We start from the raw sequence: 17,110 nt of genomic DNA on the forward strand, positions 1-17,110 counted from the left end.
AAGTTTTGGTGGCATTCTCAAAATCTCCGCAGCCAATGAAATTCAATAGAAATCCGTTCAAAGAGCAGTGGCAACTGATGAAGGTGGGCTGTAGGTTGTAGGTCCCCATTGGAAGTTGCAGTAAATAAAAATTGAGTGCATTCTGATTGTTGGCTGTCAAATTTTCAAGGAATAAATGATTTACGTGGAGGCTTAAAACGATAACATTGGACCAGAAATACTTTATAACATGAGACAGAAGAGTCATTAAAAAGGAAAATTAATCAAATAAGACTGTGATAATAAATAATGCCCCTTCAGAAGAACTCGAGGGTTTATCAATATAGGGAAAAGTGTTTACTGGCTTATTTGAAGCATTTATGTTGGAGGAATTGAGCTGGAAGACTTTGAGATCAGTATTAATACAGGGAAAAGCAGCAGTATGAGAGGACTATGAGTTTGATTTCACATGTAACGAACATGTTGCTTAGCATCATCAACGAAAGGATGGAAAAGAGGGCAAATGAGTACTTGGGCAATGACCACTTTGAATTTAGAAAGATGATGGGTATGCATGATGCTATAGAAATGAGGTCACCAGTAGAAGGAAACATAAAGAGTACAGCCGGGATGCAATTGTAAGCTTCGTTGATGTCGAGGCTTTCAACAGGGTGAAATGGGCACAATTTATGAACATTTTGTGGAAGAGAGCAATTGACTAGAGAGAGAGAGAGGACTTATTCGGGACCAGTACATGTCTCAGAAGGGACAAGTAAAAAGAGTTTTTAGGGGCTTGGCTTGGTAGGGAAGAAGGACAATACTAAGGATGCCCAATACCTTCTGCTCTTCTCAATAAGTATGTGGAGGAAATGGCAAGGGAGCATAGGCTGGAGGCAGGACTTAAAGTAAATGGAGAGCTATTCAAATCAGATGGGTTTGATGATCGAGCATTAGTTTGGGTCAGCAAAAGGGTTGCAATCAATAGTTAGCACATGGCAGAATCAGTGTGATAAGTATTGGATGAAAATTATGTGATTATTAAGAAGTCAATGAGATTCTAAATGAGTAAGGAGGAAGAGATAAGCAAGTCAGGGTACACAAACTGGAACAGGTGAAGCAATCCACCTAATTAGCAAATGTTGAAGAAGGTGGGAAAAGTAATAAAGACAATGAAAGAAGAATTGGATCTGGTAAAGAAGCATGTAAAAAGAGATGGGAAAAAGATGACACACACAATAAGTAAGGATATAAAGAAAAGGTCATTGTAAACTCAAATTTAGAGTGTAGTTCAATATGGCTTAGAAATTTGTTCATGAGACAGGAGGGGAAGCATACAATTGGAGATATGGGTGTGGAGGAAAATGGAAAAAATTAGGAGAGCAGATGATGGAAGTTCTATGCATGGTTAGAGTGGAAGAGAAAATGACTATTTATTCATTTAACGACTTTTATTGAGGTGAGATTGAGACTTAATTGTCCCTTCTTCCATCTAACCCCTATACATACATATACCGAACACAATTACAAACACCCAAGCCCTAGATGGAAGAAAACAGACGGAGCTTTGGGAGAAGTTCAGCAAAGGCAGAACTAGTGGATGCAGGAAATTAGAAGTTGAAGACTGTGATATTGTTGGAAGAATGCTAGGAAAGCGCAGTTTAGGGAGGAAAATAATGTCCAATTTGGATGATATGAAGGGAAGTATAATGTAGAGCTAATGGATGAATTATTGTAATATCGAGTATGGAGTAGTGTGTTTTTGTCCTGCCAATTAGGGCTTAGTGCAGTAATGTGTGTTGTGACATGGTCCATCAAACACCTATCTTAACTCGGCAGGCTACTGCAAATAGGAATAATTATTATGTTACATTATTATAATTTTTATGCAACCTTGTTCACTAATCTATTTAATTAATGGTGATGTTTTATAATGCTTCGCATGTTCAAGCACACTTGTGAAGGAATCTTGAACATGTCAAGTATAAAAATGTCGAACTATCATACAGTCTTCCTCTTGAGATCAACCTTTTGAGTGCAGAAGTTCTGATTTTTGTAGTAATGTTTTTGCTTGTTTTGTATTTCTTTTCTTTCTTGTGTAAAAAGGCTTCATGTCTTTAATGACATACAATGCCCAAACAGTATCATTAGGCTTCATTACTAATCGTGTGAAACAAAAAAATCATTTTTCATTCCATATCTTAAAGGTCAATCGGTAGAATACTGCAATGATTGACCGAAGTTTCTATTCTAACAGGATCTAGTTTTATAACTTATAAGGCCATTCTACGGTGAATCTTAAGTCTCAAATCTTTTAGCTGAAGACTCACAAATTGTGCAAATTCTGAAAAGAGCTGCTACTTGACAATGTGTGCCTGACGCTTGCACTTTGGAGGAGAAGGGAAGGGACATGAAATGCTTGCTCTTTACAAAGTTTAGCATTTAGCCCACTATCCTTCATGTTTAATCTCCCTGCCAGCCTTCTCAGCATTCGCCTCCCTTCCAGATGGCTCACCCTCTAAAGAAACACTTGACCACTTTGGTGATTCCTTCTCTCTCCCATCCCCCTCCCAGTCCCCATTCTATTTGGTCACAAACGAAATTGCTAAGCCACACGTATGATTCTCTCATCGGCAATGACATATTGTGATGAATTAATGGTCAGTGTATTAAATTATGAGTGAGCATTGATTTGTGTTATCCTCTTAGTACAATTTAATTCAAATGTTTTCACCAAGTTACACCCGAGGCGTTCGCCATTGTGAGACTTTTTACATATTTGCTTTCAAATATTTGTGTTATATCAACTGCAAATAACATCTATATGGTGACCTGCAAAACAATCGCAAGGGTGTGTGGTTCAAAACCAGGCATGCAATGTCAAAGTATAAGTTTTTTTAAGGACTAGTTTTCAAAACATGTAAAATAAAGACAGATGCACAACGACATCAAAGTTTGAAGTACTTCCCTACGCAAAAGAGACTAGCTGCTAGTAACAAGAAGGACAATAAACTAAGGTAAATGAAAAAATGGCAATACACTAAGCCTCTTTGAAAACACTTTTCCTCCCATATCTCGGTAATTTATTTTTGTTCTGATCCTAGGTAGTTTTGGGGTAAAAATGAAATCGTATATCCCTCGGTCCCACATTTAATCTCTAATTTTATTGTCATGATCTCTCCTACCGTAGTACGTTGACGCTACTAGTACCTCTTCAACATTATCGCTAAGGAGCCCGATTTTCAATTTATGCTATCTGTGATTTAACCTTCCCTCCGTGAGTGATTCAAAATCTAGTTCCTCTGACCATCCAGATATGCTTCCCTTTTAAGTGCATGTTGACTTTTTACAATTTCTACAGTCAAAAAGTTCATTCTCAGAAAATGCATAAAAGATAGCACAGAGCCTAGATGGTACAACGTAGATGTTAGAAAATCATGGCTATGTCACGCCAAGATGAAAAATATTAGGAATGCTGCTTCCAGCGACAGAAGGACCGAGATCATTTATGGTTATAAGATATGCATGGCGAATGCCAAGAAGGAATTTCGGACAACGTTAAGCGGATTGGCAAAGAAATTTAAAGAGAACCCGATAGCATTTAGGTCGTATGCCAGTCCATATATACTTCTAAGCACCCAGCGGTGTAACTTTCTTAGTGACATAAGAATGTCATATTTTCATTATTTCGCCCTCCCCTTTGGCATCTACGCCGTCCAAATTTGCCTTTCTCCATACACTGGTGCCATTTTCTTCATAATGCCAAAGCTGTGGGTATTGGACGAAATATCGTAATGAAAATTTGGTATGTTCATGTCACTACGAAAATTACAGTCGATGCGTATATGGACGGCATAGCTGCCTAAGGTATTGGACGAAATAATAAAAATTTCACATGCTCACGTCACTAGGAAAATGACACCAGTATGTAATTACATCGCTGCAGTACTCATTGGAATTTAGTCTGTTCGGTATCTCGAGTCCTTAGAGCTGCTGTGGAGATATCTAAAACCCAGCTGCTAAAGACAACTGATTCTTACTTGGCGGGAAATAGGATGGAAAGTATTAGGGAGATCACGATGCATAAATGCATTTATTTTAAAGATTGCAATTAAGTAAACTGTGTATTTAAAGGAATGTATTGTTACTTGTAAAATAAATTCTACTCGGAATATTTGTGGATTTTTTGGTATCTTAGGATACCGATCGGCACATCAATCATATGAATATAAAAATAATGGTGGTGATAAACTAATAGTAAACAGAATTGTTTTATCTATAATTCGGAATTAATTGGTTCTGTCCTTTTGTCAGCGAATCTGAGATTGTTTTCCTTCTCATATCTTCCTAAGAGTTAGTGCCGGCATCCTTACACTAATGTGAAAACATAAAGCCAATGCCGCTACCTTTATTTTCTCGTTAATAGTTTTAAGACAATGTATTTAATAAACCCTAACGTACTCGTATATAACCCCTTAACCATGCTCAGTTCTTTTGACTACGGTCTTATGTAATTTCCCGTCGTCCCCGATTTTTCAAGCACCATAACTCTTACCTACCCAACTATCGACCAACATCCGTTGCTAACGTCCAACGCAAAGTCTTTCCATTTCTTGGGGCATTACTGCAAATTAAGGCAATGGCCCCAAAAAAAATTGTTTATAAAACTCGATTTCTTTAGTCTAAATATTTTCTACCTTACAAAGCTCATTTACTGAAGACCAATTTTATCGATTAATTTCCCCTTTTGCTGTTTGGAGTGGTCCTTAAGACGAAGGGGTCTAAATCACGACACAGTCAAAATGAGCACGCCTTAGACTTTAAAGAATGGAAAATATCAAGGGGCACTCGGAAACGTTTACTCTTCCACTGTTGATACCTTGCAGGACGTTTCTGCTCTGAATAACGCTTGCAGAAAATCTGGATTACTTTTGATTGCCTATATCACGTTCATTATCCAAGATGTTGTGTTTTCAGCTTCCTGATTATGCTCTTCAGCAGTTATTGGTTTTAAGTCCTTTTGAAAATACTTTTCTCTTGATCGTTTAGTTTATATTGTCACGCATATCTTTTGCCTATCACGCGCATTCCTTTTTGATTAAAAAAAGGAAATAGAATGCTTTTTTGGGTGCACTTATACACACCTTGCATACCAATGAGTGCACACTTCAGACAAGAACCACGTGTTCGTAAGATACTTCATTTTTGCCACATGTATTTTATTCGTATTTAGTTCCATGAACAAATGCGCACTTTTGAGCTCTGGTAGCGGCAGATGTGCCGTAGAGATAGGGAACGTCTGTACTAAGCAAAACGACGTAGCGAGAGGGATGGAAGATCAATTGTGTCTCGAATAAATTAAGTAAGTAACCATGTACTCTAAATTATCAGTGGTCTTCCTTAAAAACTTACCTTAATACCCGCATTGTATTGCTAAAACGCATTTCCCCCGTTCTTCGAATAAAACCCTGAACTTCTTTTATTTCTATCCTAATCGTGTCATATCTTTTCTTGGACACCTAAATGCCGTAATAATGCGGGTTCAAGTTTGAAAGGATAAATTTGGACACAACACTACCCTAACTGAATTAAGGCATCGCGGCACTTAACACTCGAAATTTGACGCGACGTTACCGAAGGCGTCTGCTCCTCTCTTTTTCACTTACTGCACTATTCAGACCTAATTTTTTATTGAGAGAAATAGTTCCCTTGTGTATTCCTTAAATGTATGTTCGAGATTCGCGGAAATGCGTTGGAACATGCGAATCCAGTAACTTTTCTTTCTGAAATTATTTTGCATTCAAATGTCACGTGCCTGACATGAATGTTCTGAACGAAAAAATGTCATATATTATTATTATAATATCATACTTCAGGTTACGTGATTTGATTTTTTGTTTGCGTGACTTGCTTTTTTTCAGTTCATCCGAAGGTATTTGAAGTCAAGAGGGGGCTAATCAATTTCTTGAGATCACGCGCTCAGCAGTCAACAAGTTCATTCCTAGTAAAGTTATAAAAGATAACACGGAAACTAGATGGCACAACGCGGTTGTTAGAAAGGCATTACGACGTCAAAGGCTGTCTGCCACGCCAACACGAAGAAAATTAGGGTTGATATATGTAGCGACAAAAATTATGAGATCTCTTATGATCACAAGACATCTAGGGGCGAATGCCAAGAATGAATTTTGGAAAGCGTTAAGCTAATTCAAAAGGAAAAGATTAGCGGAAAATTTGAAAGAGAATCCGAAAGCATTTTGGTCGTGCATCAGAGAGGTTCAGGGAAATAATTCAACTGTTAATTCACTCAAAAATGATAAAAACGACAGATAAACCAGCAGTTTGGAAAAGGCTAGCTTGTTAAATTCCTCTTTCAAAGCGTCTCTTCTAATATCTTACTAAATACCTCCGATAGTTTACCACATCGTGCCGGTCAACCAACAACCACAATTGAAATTTCATATGATGGAATAGAACGTTTGCTGAAAAGTAATAAGCCTCATTAATCCTCCACGCCCGATGAAATACGCGCCAGTATATTTAAGGATTTAGCTTCGGAAATGCACCGTATCTAGAAATAATATTTAATAAGTCACTGGTAGATGACAAGGTCCCCAGAGATTGGAAAACGCCTAACGCAACACCAATATTAAAAAACGGTGGCTAAGAAGAACCGAGGCAATTACAGACCTTCCTTCCTCACATTCAATTCGTTCAAGGTTAGGGAACAAACGTATAGCTGCTAGTTAGATCGTCAGACACCTCGATAATCAGGAGTTATTAATGAAAAATCAGCACGGTTTCCAAAAGGTAGATCCTGCGAAACACAACTTGCGCTTTTTGTTCATGATATTCTTACTTCGGGAGAGAGCAATGTTCCAATTTACGCGATATTTCTAGATTTTAAGAAGACCTTAGATCAAGTACCTCATAGTAAACTACTCGCAAAGCTAGAAGCCTATGGCGTAAATGAAAATTCCAAGGTTGTTAAAAGACTTTGAATGGTCGGGTACAAAGAGTAGTGATAAATGGAGTTACCTGAAATTCAGTAGAAGTTACTCCAGGAGTTCCCCAGGGAAGTGTTATCGGACCTCTTTTGCTCATACTTTACGTTGTAACCATTGACTCCGAAGTCACCAGTAAGATACGTTTATTTGCAGACGATGCAGTGGTTTACCGTGTTATCCGTGATGGTGAGGACACTAACTTTATCAGATGACCTTAGTGTTATACACCGCTGGTGCGACACTTGGCAATTAGAATTAAAATTAAAAAAGTGCGTAGTCATATTTTTTGGAAAAACAGCAATTCCCACCCGAACGCCTACTGCATTGGAAACACCGAAGTGAAATGTGTAGACTCAATGAAATACCTAGGCGTTACCCTCACTCACGATCTCTCCCGGGTGAAGCACATACGCGGAATATGTGGACTAGCTAACAAAAACTTAGGATTTATTAGTACAAGGTAAATGTGATGAAAAGGTCAAAGAGAAATGTTTATCTGTCGTTGGTTAGGCCTCATTCGGAATATGCTGCAAGTATAAGGGATCCTCACGAAGATAATTAATTGCCGAATTGGATCGTGTGCAGCGTATTTGTAGAGGAGCTAGATTTTTAAAACGTTGTTATGATAAACTGATAAGCGTATCCAAAATATTAGAGAAGCTACGCATGGAATCACTCACGGAGCGAAGGTTAAATTACAGATTAAATCTCCTGCATAAGTAGGAAGGACGTTTCTTCAGCAGCGATGTTGAAAATGTATTATTATCCCCATCGTATTACGGTAGGAGAGATCATGTCAATGAAATTAGAAAGATTAATTGTAGGACAGATAAATTTAAGATGTCATTTTTTCCACGAACCATAAAGTATCAGAATAAATTTGTCCGATCGCGGTAGAGTCATATTCGGGACAAAATTATTCTGGTGTGTATTCACTCCCTTCCACACACCCTAGCGGTGGCTTGCAGGGTATTAAAATTAAAAATTAACTATTTTCATGGAAGACCATTCCTCATCTAAAGCAGTTTTACCAGCTCAGAGCATTGGTGCTTTACTGGCCGAGTATTAAGCGTCCAGTTATTAGTTTTGAGTATTAACCTACCTGATTTGAATACGTTAGTTCCATATCACTTTTTGAACTTTCTAATTTTACGACGATAATGGTTAAATCTTGGATTTAATCAACAATTTTATTTCGAAAAACTTAACCTTACTGCACTCATGCCTTGCTGACGTATCATTTCATCTTGCCCATCATATTACCTGGACTCCAGAACACTTGCACTGCGGAAGAATGCATCGCATTGCCATTTCATTAAATCGAGAGGTTCGCCTCGAATTGAGAATACGCCGAATTCCCTTGTGATTGTTTTCGACTTTCCCGGTGGTAGTTTTTAGTCGCGGGTGCAACCTCAGTTCGGAATGCGTAGGATGGGTATTACGCGCTCGCTGTAGATTACGGAATAAATTGCGCCTTTGAAATAACTTAACGATTTAACTTCGGTTGTAGACTAATTATTTATTGCGTCGATTGAGAACTTTATGTTTCCGCTGGTTTATCCGATAGTTTTTTGTGTGATATTAAAACCACATCAGGAATGTCTGCGAACCCCGTCAGGCATTGGAATGCTTCTAGCCAAATGTTTTTCCTAAAATATTTTAGTTGTCTATCACTGAATTGATTTCTGCCTCCGAATTTCCGTGCTGATCATGTAGAAATGAATTTAGAAATAATTTGATTCGGGTTGTTATTATTATTATTTAGTTTAGGGTTGAACTTTTTAGTGCTTTGTGCATGTCTACTTCATGGTTCTCGTCAGCGTTATTTTCTTCCAATCTATTTTTATTTAAATAATTTAACGCGAAGCTGGATGTTTGTAAAATACTGGCATGCATTGTCGTGATTCGCGTCCTAAATATTATCTATCTTTATACTTCATATGATGCTCGCCTCACTGAATAAGAAATTATTTTTTTTAAGGTAATCTACCGGTTAAGGTAGGTTTTTGAATGGACACAACTACCAAACAAACATTTTATTACTCCTAACAAAACACAAAATCCATCATCCTACTCTATATCAGGTCCCTCTTCATCTCTGAGTACTTCCTTCCTCCCTTCATCCCGTCCAACATCCGTATCCTGTTCCTTCCCTTTCCTCTTTTGCCCAACATTCTACCCTCTATCACAGTCTTCAACATCCCACTGCCGGTCAACACCCCCTTCATCCACTTTTCCTGCCTCCATAGGATTTCTCCCAACAAACCCCTCTCTTCGCCCACCATACCAAGTAATTCCTCATTTGTTTTCTTCTCTGTCCATTTCACCTTCTCCATTCTTCTCCACACCCACATTTCAAAAGCCTCCAATCTACGTCTATCCTCCTGCTTCAATGACCACGTTTCCGCACCGTACATAGCTACGCTCCATATCAAAGTTTTTACGAGTCTTTTCTTAACATCCTTACTCAAAGTCCCTGTCATCAACTCCCTCCTCCTTGTGAAAGCCTCTTTGCCTAGCGCAATTCTTCTCCTTACGTCCCTACTACTTTGACCGTGTTGGTCCAAAACACTACCGAGATAGGTAAACTGTTCTACCTGCTCTAGTTTTTGCCCTCCTATTTTAATGTTAAGCTTGGCCTTTTTCTTTCTAGAAAATCGCATAACCTTTGTTTTATTAATATTGATTCTCATCCCATACCTGTCGCACTGACTTTCCAATTCACTCAGCAATGCTTGCAACCCCTTGGCTGACTGACAAACTAAAGCTTGGTCATCAGCAAACCTAACTGATTTTACGAATGCCCCGCTCACTTTCATTCCTACCTCCAGTTTTTCCCATGCCTCTTTGATCATTTCCCCTGCATACAGGTTGAACAGCAACGGTGATAGTGGGCAAACCTGCCTTACACCTCTTCCTAACACTGCCCATCCGGACTCCCCGTTTCCCACCCGCACCTGAGCAGTCTGAAACATGTACAGGTTGCGGATTAGCCTCCTTTCCCTCCAATCTATTCCTATTTTCTGCAATATACTCATTAGTTTTTCCCAGTTCACTCTATCAAAAGCTTTTTCGAAATCTATGAAACAGGCAAATACCTCCTGGTTGTGTTCTACATTCCTCTCGATTGATAATGTCATCACTGCAAGAAATTATTGATCAAATACTTTTATAATCGTCACTGATGTGCTTCATAAATTTGGTGCCGTAATTTTTAGTCGTTTCAATGAGTTTTGACGGGAGGATGTTTCATTTGATGTTCCACGCTTCGAATTTTAAGCCGTTATGCTTGAAAGTTATTCTAATCAAATAACTTTCATGATTGTTAAACTATATTTAGCTTTATAGAGAAATATTTTCATCGTGCCAATTTTAATTGCGTATTAGTACTTACAAAGTATAAATAATGAAATAAATGTATTTTTATATTATATTTAATCTTACTGGTTTTGTTTTAATACAGATTCTTCGATGCCACTGCACGGGTGCAGTGAAGGGCTATGGACGAGGCATTCAGTTGGAGTGGATGCTATGGCAGAGGGACACTGAAACATTTTTACTTTATTCTGGATGGCTACCAATCTTAGAATATCGGATACTTGGCTACTTTCAACCGTCAACGAAAGATTACTTCGGTGAATCGCCATTTCATCAAATCGAGATAAAAGAGTCCGGTTTCGGAGTGTGGAGCAAATGATTTCCTGTGATCAGCTGATCTGCGAAAAATCACTCTTGTCGCTCATTTCTACTCATCATAGAGGCAACTTATTTCTTCCCGTGTGATCGTTTTAATAGCAATACGATAACTATCATAGAATGTCAATACTCATTGACTTGCTAGTTATATGCTTTGGCCACACTGGGGGAGGATTAGGCATCGAGCGCTCTCTCGGCATTTCTGAGTCGAATTCTGCCTCCGAATTTTCGTGCAAGATTCGATTTCTGGAATTTCCATGACGACGGAAATTATCATCTCCTTTTTAAGGAATGTTAAGGGCTGAAATTTAATAATAGCAGATTTCTCGAATTTTTCAATGTAATACTTCCAATCCTGCTGTTTATTGTACCCCGTAGTAGTAGTAATTAGGGGAGGCGAACGACAGCCGAGGTCATTTGCGCCGTAGGGGATGGACAGGAAAGGGTGAAGGGTGGAGAGGAACCCGGCGTCGGAATTAGCCTACTCTTAACGAAAGGCGCCAAGGGGTCCGCAGCTTAACGTCCCATCTGACGGACGGCGTACTCACTCAAAGTGCCCTCCACAAAGCACCTCAAGTAGGGATCTAGATACCTCTGAAAAATATTCAACACCGCCGGGATTTGAACACATAACCAGAAGTTTTATAGAGCTGTTTTCTTTATTCTATTGTAGAATGTTCATTCAGATTTTAAAATTCTTTTTGAACTCTGAGCATTTCAATTTTCTCTCTTCTGGTAAGGTTGTCTCTCTGCTGTAGCGGCGATACATTTCCAATGGGTTCGAAAAACTTGCTGCGGCTACAGTTCGCCGATAACGGCGTGATGTTACTCCAATCTTCGGAATTGGGTGGCACAGGGAAAGGAGCTGGAGCAAATATATATATATATTTGTCACCTTCTAATTAATCTCTTTGGGCCAACGTTTTTTTCAATCCTCAAAGCACTTGCAAAAACTTTTTTTGTGATCTTGTTCAGCTCCTCCTTCGATGCTGTCTTTATCTCGTCAATCGTAGCGTAGCGTCGTCCTTTCATGGGCCTCTTCAGTTTCGGGAACAAGAAAAAGTCACTGGGGGCCAGATCTGAGGAATACGGTAACCGCGGCATCATTAGTTATTGGCACCTGAATTTTCGATGCCAATACCACTTTACGGATGGAAGTTCCTTCTCTCCCGAGATAAAGGTGATACTGCCACCTAGAGTGCCTGTAATTCTAATTCTAAACAGATCGGTATGGTAGGTGATGGTTCCCCCATTACAAAGCCCGACGGTGTGTGAAACATGTCACGCTGTTCACTTACACAAGGTGAACTGAAAGGTCATGCTGGCAAGCTTTCCTGATACAATTCGGATGAAGTCACGCTCGCCACGGTCTTAGGTTCTCTCCATATAGTATAATGGTTAGGGTTATCTTTTCTTATCACAACAAATCTTCTGACCGCAGCAGCGTGATGAAAATTAATTTGGCAGAGCTCCAAGCCTTTTCCCCTTTATAAACTATCGGAAGAATAGGGACATGGCAATCTTAGCCTTATCACTATTAAGGCTTTATCCGCTTCTTAGAAGGAGCGACTCCCCGAAGCCTTCTTTCTTTTCTCACTGGTTCTTATACTGTGCGATAAGTCACGGACGGATCCACCATTTTCATTTATTTGTTGTCTGTTGGAATTTTATTATCACTGTACATTGTTTTTGTTAATCTAGCAAACTGTCGAGACTGGTGCGACTCACCCAAGGAAGAGTTGGAACAGTCTTTATTAACCTAATTTATTGCGATTGTTTCAACACATTCATTTACTAAGACGATTGTCCGTTATATGGAGAACAATGGAAGAAGAAAATGACTGCAGGTCACAATGAGAAACTGTACCAAAAACCCAAGATTTTTTTGTGCCATCTGCTCTCTCTCCTACCACCTAAGCTCTATGCAGCGAAACAATCAGTGCAAGAATATAGGGACTTAATACTTTTAAAATTTTCAATAGTGTGCTTCTAATTAGGTATACACAAATGAAGAAGAATTGTATGCAAGTAAAATACGTTTCTTAGTCGTTTACAGAGATAACGGTAGTCCTGAGGACACGGCAGTTTTATCAGAGTAGCGAAATTTATAACAACGCTGGTGCGTCACTTGGCAATTAGAATCAAACTTAAAAATTTGCAGAGTGATGAATTTTTGTGAAATGACATTTCCCTCCCGAACCCCTACTGCAACGGGAACACCGAAATGGAATGTCTAAACTGCATTAAATACTTAGGCGTTACCCTAACTCATGGCCTCTCCCGGATGAAACATATACGGGGACAAGTTAACAAAAGGTTAGGATTTATTAGAACTGTTCTGGTTAAATTTGAAAGGCCAAAGAGAAATGTAACCTTTTGATAGTTACCTATGCCTCGTTCAGTATATGCTGCTGGTACATGGGATCCTCGTGAAGTTGGATTGATTGTCGAATTGGATCGCGTGCAGCGTAAAGAAGCCAGATTTGTAAAACGTTGTTATGATAAACTGAGTGGCGTATCCAAAATGTTAGAGCAGCTAGCCTCGGAATCACTCCCGAAGTGAAGGTTAAATTAAAGATATGAAGCTCATGCATAAATTAGACGGGCGTCCCTTTATCATTGATGTATAAAATGTATAATTATCCACATCGTACTAAGTTAGGTGATGCCAATATGAAGCTAAATTATTTGACAAAGAAGATTCTTAGAAGGTCCTTTGCCTCGTAGCCTCGCACTTACTTTCATAAGCCACTTTTATGGCTGAATTTTCCGAGTAAGCCGACGACGGCAAAAGGCAGTGTAGGGGCGAGAGGCCTGGATTGCGATGATGGGACCGAGGGTGGGAGAGCGGGCAGTAGTGTATAGGGGAGCAAACCCTTGTCACTCGTCGGCCTCTCGTTAATCCTTGTTCCTGGTCACGTTCGAGAGGGTATCCCAACTATGAGAGGCCGGCCAACCTCCTCAATATGGATGATGGGGGGTTGGTTTTTTGTCGAGAAGAGATCTCATTCCTGTTAAAACTGAATCTCGGCATCTTCGGAAGAAGTCAGATTTTCGCTGGCATATCACTTTAAAAAAATTTCCGATCTCAGCTATAGCACCCAGGTGATGTTCCGTGTTCGGCAGTTCGTTCGGTTGTGCAGCACATTTAACAAAAAAAACCAGATTACTATGCAAGACATGATCATTTATCCAAGATTATAGATTAAGATTGTCGTTATAGATAGAAACAGATGCGATTCACATCACCTGGAGAATATATAGTATATATATATACTATATATTCTCCAGGTGATGTGAATCGCATATATATATGGATACAATATATATATATATATATATATATATATATATATATATATATATATATATATATATATATATGTATGTGTATATGTGATATATTAGAATATAGAATATATATATATATAATCTAAATTATATTTAAATATTGATAATTTATATATATATATATAATTATATATATATATATACATTTATAAATATATATATATATATGTGTGTGTGTGTGTTGATTCCCATTTTCCTTGCAATTCTTGTCATACGCGTATACAATTTTGTTATACTGCGACAACTTAGTCATTTAACAGATTGTGAGAGCTGTTTCAAAATATGCATTTTTTGACTTGCGTAACTGACATTTTATTAAGAAATTTCAAGCTAAACGCCTAGTGTTGAATCTCTCCTTGGCAGGCACCCGTGTACAGAATTTCATCTCCCACGACGTCCTATGATTAAATCTTCAGATATCGAATAACATATTCAGAACATAGGCCTGAAATTATCAGTGAAAACTTCATATTTTTCACTTTCATTATAAATCTCCGAGAGTTTTGATCACAAGGATTATTAATTATGTACAGTGAATGTGTGATTTAGCAGGGCTTGTGGAATATTCTCGCTTTTGAAATATGCTTCCCGCTTTAGTTTCATAAGTTGATGATCCATCACTCCCACTCAGATATCCACACTGCTGAGAACGATACGGAAATAAGGGTTTGAAAACGTTTGGCAACGGTGCATCGTGCTGCTCAGCGATGGTCATGAGTGGCGTAATTCCTCCATGGTGTGGCAGTTGGAGACGAAGCTTCTGCAAGGCAAGTTGTACCAAGGCTCCGCTGCGAGAAGTGATCCTGGAAGGTCGTGTGGCAATTTTAAAACACGTAAGTCCCGTCCTTCACTGATGATTATGTCTGGCCAGCCACAGCATATGAGTAATGTCAATGTTTGTCTCTGAAATCCTGTTCACGCAATTGAAATAATATTTCGTCTTGGTGGCTCGCCGTTTATCATTGCTGAAACACCGTTGAAATTTAGCATTATTGGTCTTTTATTTCATTAATTTTCCACTCTTTATATAAATTTTGCAGTTATTCTGTGGGGCGGGTTTCAAGAACGAAACTTCTACAAGGAGAGGCTGTCGACGTTTCCAACGTTAGAAGCAATACTGGAGATAGTGTGGCGATTGTAAAAGACGTAAGTCCCGGCAATGATTGATGATTTTATTTCTGTTCAACAAATAGCATATGGGTAACTTCAATGTTTGTCTCTGCAATCTTGTTAACGAAATTGAAATAACAATTAGTCTACCAGCACGCCGTTGATCATGGTTTAAACTATGTTGAAATGTTAGCCATAAGGAAGTACCAAGAGTTAAAGGGATTAAATTAAGATGGTTATCAAATAAAGTAAAAGAGCATGGTGGAAGACGCAGTGCGAGGTTATTGAAATTTTGCAGAGGCAGTTTAGTTGGTGCGCTGTTAAGTAAGGTCAAATTACAATCTGGAAGAAAGAAGGGAAAATCTGGGCTAAGAGTTAGAAAGATAAGTCGGGTAAGGTAATAGTCAACACAGAGAAAAGCCAAGGGAGATGGAAGGAATATATAGAACAACTATGGTAAAGAACTAAATTCAACCAAGTAAGATATTATAAAGGAACATGACGTAGAGGAAGATAGCTTAGGTCCAGGCATACTCGACGATGAGACAGAAAGGGCATTAAGGGGGATGAAACGAAATAAGGTCGTGGGGGTGGATAACATGCCCGCGGAACTATTGAAATGTTCAGGGAAATGTGGGGGGAAGAGGCTATATGGGCTGATACGTAGTATCTAGGAAGAAGGAATGTGGCCGGAAGACTTGGTGAGATCAGTTTTAGTTCCTATTCCGAAAAAGGTAAAAAAGGCTACATCATGTGAGGACTACAGAACAAAAAGTTTAATACCCCACGCAGCTGAAGTTGTTCTAAGGGTCATCTGCGAAAGGATAGTGAGTAGATCATATGATTATTTAAGGGGTTGATCCGTTTGGGTTTAGGAAGGGGAGAGGCACGCGCAATGCCATTGCAGTAATGAGATAATTAATGGAGAGGAATATAGAACACAACCAGGAGGTATTTTCCTGTTTCGTAGATCTCGAAAACTCGTTAGGTTGAGTGAATTGGGAAAACCTAATGAATATTCTGCAGAAAATAGGAATAGATTGGGGGGAAAGGAGGCTAATCCGCAACCTGTACATGTCTCAGACTGCTCAGGTGCGGGTGGGAAATATGGGAGTCCGGATGGGCAGTGTTAGGAAGAGGTGTAAGGCAGGGTTGCCCTTTATCACCGTTGCTGTTTAACCTGTATGCAGAGGAAATGATTAAAGAGGCATGGGAAGAACTGGAGGTAGGAATGAAAGTGGGCGGGGAATTCGTAAAATCAGTTGGGTTCGCTGATGACCTAGCTTCAGTTTGTCAGTCGGCCAAGGTGTTGCAAGCATTGCTTTGTGCATTGGAAATTCGGTGCGACAGGTATGGGATGAGAATCAATATTATTAAAACTAAGGTTTAGCGATTTTCCAGAAAGAAAAAGGCCAAGCCAAAAATTGAAATAGGAGGGCAAAAACTAGAGCAGGTAGCACAGTTAACGTATCTCGGTAGGGTTTTGGACCAACACGGTCAAGTAGTAAGGGCATAAGGAGAAGAATTGCGCTGGGCAAAGAGGCTTTCACAAAGAGGAGGAAGTTGGTGGCAGGGACGTTGAGTAAGGATATTAAGAAAAGACTCTTAAAAACTTTGATATGGAGGGTAGCTATGTACGGCGAGGAAACGTGGTCATTGAAGCAGGAGGATGGACGTAGACTAGAGGCTTTTGAGATGTTGGTGTGGAGAAGAAATGAGAAGGCGAAATGGATCCAAAAGAAAACTAACGAGGAAGTACTGGGTATGGTGGGCGATGAGATTGGCCTTGCTGGTAGAAATCCTAAGAAGGCAGGAAAAATGAATGAAGGGCATATTGGTCGGCAGTGGGGTGTTGAAGACACTATTAGAGTGGAGAATGTAAGACAAACGAGGATATGGCAGAAATAGGATATTTATTTTGGACGGGATGAAGGGAGGAAGGAAGCACGCAGATGAATGGAGACTTAATG

Source organism: Hetaerina americana, unplaced genomic scaffold, assembly GCF_022747635.1.
Source record: "Hetaerina americana unplaced genomic scaffold, ioHetAmer1.1.p SCAF_2, whole genome shotgun sequence".
NCBI classification, from domain to species: Eukaryota; Metazoa; Arthropoda; class Insecta; order Odonata; family Calopterygidae; genus Hetaerina; species Hetaerina americana.